Here is a 5,000-nt window from a genome sequence, read left to right as displayed (position 1 = left end):
AATTATTCATCGCTCATTATTTCAATCAATTTATTTCTCGGGCATTACTCTCGATACCTTTTAAACTTCCTGTTAGCAAGGGCACGTTAAAAAAAGAGGGGGGGGGGGGGGGGTTGCTAAACTTACTAATTTTGCAAATATGAACAACTGAAATTAACTTGACGAGGCATTGAAAACCAGTTAAATAAGAAGGACTATGGGGGGGGGGGGGGGAGGGGCAAATAAAAACCCCTTACCAAGGCCCACAGGACCATGTTAATGAATATATCAGCTAGTAAGGATGAAACGCCGAAGACAGACAGAATAAATCACACGAGAAAAAAAAAAAAAAACATCTCAGGAGCAATTTCACAGAAAAGCAAAAAAATAAAAAAATAAAAAAGTTACGAAACTGCGTTAATTACGGAAATGAAAAAAAAATGGGGGGTATTTAGTCTGCATACAGACCACGTGAAAATGACAGGCATGTTTGGATGATATGGGTATGGAGAACAGGAGAGAAATGAAGACACACTTTCACCATTAATAAACAGTGATAAAGTTTAAACATTCTTAATATTATTGTTCTAATAATAATTATCCATTGTCTGTTTTTAGACTGAATTATCTGTCAGACATGAAGTGTTAATATTCCATCATGGCAAAAATGAGACTTTATCATAAATAGACAATTAATTTACGTTACTTGGCAACAGAGAGAAATCACCAATTAATTGATTGACTTTGATTTCAAAAAATTTTCATTTCATGCATGAAAAATTCAGTAAATAAAAAATTCTTTTGAAATGAACACTCTTGATTGCCTCTTCAGTATCTACTTAAATAAATAATACTATAGCAATATAACATAAAAAAAATAAAACATTATTAGTACCTGAAAACAAACATTAAAGCACATGAAATACAGGTAAATTATCAATTATTTCACCACATGAAATATATTCAAAATAATTCACACACTATACATGAACAAAAGAGCGTGTCCTGAAAGAAAATAGGTTAAACACAATAGAGTAGACAATGCCTTAAAATAAGCTGATAGAGCAATTCTTGAAAAATTAAACACTAAGGTAAATTTTTACACAATGGAAATATTTTTAAAAAACCACTTTATTGATTTTCGGATACCTCCTTGAATCTATTAAAGGTTTTCTAATACACATTTGCATTGTATGAGACTGCCACTACTACAACAACAAATGAAAAGGCTGAATTTATTTATTTATATTTTTTAACACTTCGTCAAATAACCTTTATGGGCATAAAATATATATAAACTTCAATACAATTATGGGAGAAATACAAACTCGATCTCTCATCCCTATATAACCTAAACTCATTAATAAACAACACATTAACAGTAAATATCGTGAAATATTAAATATAATAAAGCTTAGCCAACACATAAATAGTACATAACGTATATCATGAAATATATATACATATAGATACATATAAACAATTTAAGTACAAATCATACTATTACTTAATTTGCATTATGAACAAAAAATTTATATATTCAAGATTCTTTAAGTCCAAAAGTCATGATTACTCATCAACGTGTCTCGAACAATTAAACTTCAAACAACTCTTTACTCTCGTATGCACATTAATAACAATGTTATCTACTACATTGCTGAGATGACGACGTCTCGATATTGTTTGTGAATGATCACTAAACACTCGAAATTTTGGCGCCATATTACTTTCAAAGAAGAACCTGTAAAACGATCATTTCCAGTCAAAAGCGGCCGCGTTTCATGACGATTTTGTTAACAAACTCTAGATTTAGAAAGCTATTTGTTCACTGCTCGGCAGATTAATTGTGCAAGTCAGGGTGTGAGAACTGATAAGTCTAGAGAATCATGAACTGTTGTCAAATATATATTTTTTTCTATTGTTTGATTATGTCTGGGCGAGAAATCATGTATCGTCGCTACCTACGCAGACTTACAGCAAGTGTAAGTCGATGTGATTTGCTGCGCTTGGTAAACTGTTCGATCTCTTAAAATCGATGTTAAAAAGGTTTTATATCTTTTTTCAGGCAACTCTGCCAACTCAGAATTTTTCACATTGTTCCTTCCAACCTCAAAAATCAAAATAAAACAAGACAGGTGAGGTGAAGTATTATCTTCGATATCTAAAGATGACGATAATCCATTTCTTAACGGCAATCAACAACATATAATCCAGACAAAATACGCATGTATCAATAAATTAAAGCGCAAAGAAAACATTGCAGCACCGAAGACAGCAATATTTCGCTGTATTCAAAATGACCACATTTACTGAACATTCTAGCTTAACAAAAGCTACCGTGACAGAACAGGTTTCAATCTTTATTCCGACGTCTATTGATATCATATCTAGCTAATTGAACAATCCCGACTATAATAATTCATTGTCATCATTAATATCGCTGTTACCGAGATTATTCGAATTGATACTATAGTAGATCCTCTAATTCTGCGCGGTTAGCAGCAGTAACGGTAAGCAGCCAGCCATCCATTCATCAGAATTCCAAGAATGGACACTACAAATTCCGAAGAAAATTGGACTTTTTGTTTTCATGGACGTGCAGGGAGTATCTGCGTTAAAATGAGCTTTTACAGACTGGTCAAGATATATAAATATATATATATAGTATGTATATATATATATATATATATATATATATATATAATTATTATATTATTTTATAATATAATTAATAATTATCTGACTGTCGAGAATCATTCCCAGTCTTCCGCCACCCATTACGTCAGTTGTAAATGTGTACCAGAGTTTTAATTTCGGTTATAAAAAAATAAGGACGTAGGGCCCGCAACATCAACCTCTATATATATATATATATATATTATATTATATGTATATATATATATATATATGTGTGTGTGTGTGTGTGTGTGTGTGTGTGTATGGCAGCTCTCAACGACCCTACAGGAACCAGAACCGTCTAACGACGAATTCCAAAGAGGAGGGGCTGACACCCCCTCCCCATAGAGGCACCGATATGATCACTCGCTTAATTAAAACGACAACTACACTTGGTTTGATGGTGACTAAGGTGCGACTTCCCCCCCCAAATCCCCCCCCTCCCCTTCCCTCCCCCCCCAATCAACAAAGCCCAACCCCGCAGGCTAAGGGGAGGACCTTACTTGCCCAAACCATAGCCCACCCATTGCAAACCCACCCATAGGCTGGCCCCCCCCTCCCCCACAATCCTCTTTCTGTATCACGCCCCCTCCCCCACCTTCCACCAATATTCTTAGGAGTACATTTATACGCCCTTCTTGAATTGCACACTTCCTTATCGGGAGCTCACGGCTGCTGCCGCTGCTGCGACAGGAAGGTCTGTCTCTCTGGCTCTGTCTCTGCCTTATCTGTCAACCCTCTGAATGTGTGTCTGTCCCTCTACATTCAAACCCGGGGGTAGGGGGGTGGGGGCCCCTCCTGCCTCTGTAATACACCTGTTAGGCATCTTCGTTAAGTTGCAGGGTCTTCTGTCCTTCAAGACTCGAAACCCCGTACGGTGGTAGTGCCGTCAGTGGACCTTATGCGGTGCACTGTAGGCATCATTACTTAAGGTTCTTTGCAGCGTGCTTTCGACCCCCTAACTGCAGCCACTTTCGTCCCTTTGACTGTACCTCCTTCATATTCCCTTTATCTTATTTTCCACCCTCTCCTAATACTTTATTCATAGTGCAACTGCTTTGAGGTTTTCCTCCTATTACACCTTTCAAACCTTTTAACGCCAATTTCCATTTCAGCGCTGAATGACCTCATTGGTCCCAGTGCTTGGCCTTTGGCATAAATTCTATATTCAACTCAACTCAACTCACAAGACCCGAAATACCAGTAGTCACTTTATTATCATCGAGGTCATATGTTTCCTAACTTTGGGTAAAACACGTGAAAACCCAATTATTCTGCTTTGGTGCCAACCCTAATAAAGTACTATAAGGATCTGATTCTTCTCTAAGGACAATGTCGCTGCGTGCATGCTAATGAAACGAGAGAAAATGACCATCATTAACCTGACGAGAGATCTTCCCCTAAAATGAATGCCCGAATGTAAAAGGGGAAAAAGGATATACAATGATTTAGATGTCAAAAATATTGACGGAAAGATTTTTTTATTCCTTCAAAGACGATAATCCTGCTTTTGTTTGTATGGTGTTTTTACGTTGCATGGAACCAGTGGTTATTCAGCAACGCGACCAACGGCTTTACGTGACTTCCGAACCACGTCGAGAGCGAACTTCTATCTCCAGAAATACAAACATCTCAAACCCCTCAGTGGAATGCCCGTGAATCGAACTCGCGGCCACCGAGGTGGCAGGCCAAGACCATACCAGTCACGCCACTGAGGCACTTCAAAGACGATAAGGAAGGAAAAAAGAAAAAAAAATTTCTAAGACGATAAGGAAAGGAAAAATGCAACGTAAATGTGGAACGCGTTACATCATCGGTCCCATTCGGCAATTAGCAGCATACGGGGCAATTATCATAAGTCTCAATAAACGCCAGTGTCACAAATCCTAATGGCAAAACTGATTCAAAAGGGAGAGATGATGGCGGTGGTGACTGCAATTCCATTGCTGCAACCAACGTGCAACATCCATCTTACACGTTTCATTTATTTTTTTTTTTACCACAGCGAATGCTTTTTGAATTATGAAACATGTAAATAAAATCTATCATTCATACAAATGGCCTTTATCACGTTTGCATGATTTCCGGGGGGGGGGGAAAGCCCCCACAACCCCCACCCGGAGCACACCAAAAAGAAAAAAAATTTCTAGTACAATTTATTTCACTCCACAGTAATTAAAAACATGGTCAAATAGTTGTGTTATAACGGGTGCACCAAACGACAGACAACTATAATAACAAGTTAACGAGTTAGCTTACAAAATATATTGTTCCCGCAGACGAATATTTTGCAACGTCAAATAAGCCACAGTCACTTAAATTTTAAATATATATATATATATATA

General features: G+C 37.1%; 1 protein-coding gene across 14 annotated transcripts in view; it reads right to left on the bottom strand.

Moving 5' to 3' along the window:
- LOC135221837 (homeobox protein homothorax-like) overlaps window positions 1–5,000 on the bottom strand; it is a 652,109-nt gene that overhangs the window by 576,277 nt on the left and 70,832 nt on the right. The window lies entirely within an intron of this gene.

Source organism: Macrobrachium nipponense, chromosome 3 (genome assembly GCF_015104395.2).
Source record: "Macrobrachium nipponense isolate FS-2020 chromosome 3, ASM1510439v2, whole genome shotgun sequence".
NCBI classification, from domain to species: Eukaryota; Metazoa; Arthropoda; class Malacostraca; order Decapoda; family Palaemonidae; genus Macrobrachium; species Macrobrachium nipponense.
This window is presented reverse-complemented; position numbering and strand designations above follow the sequence as displayed.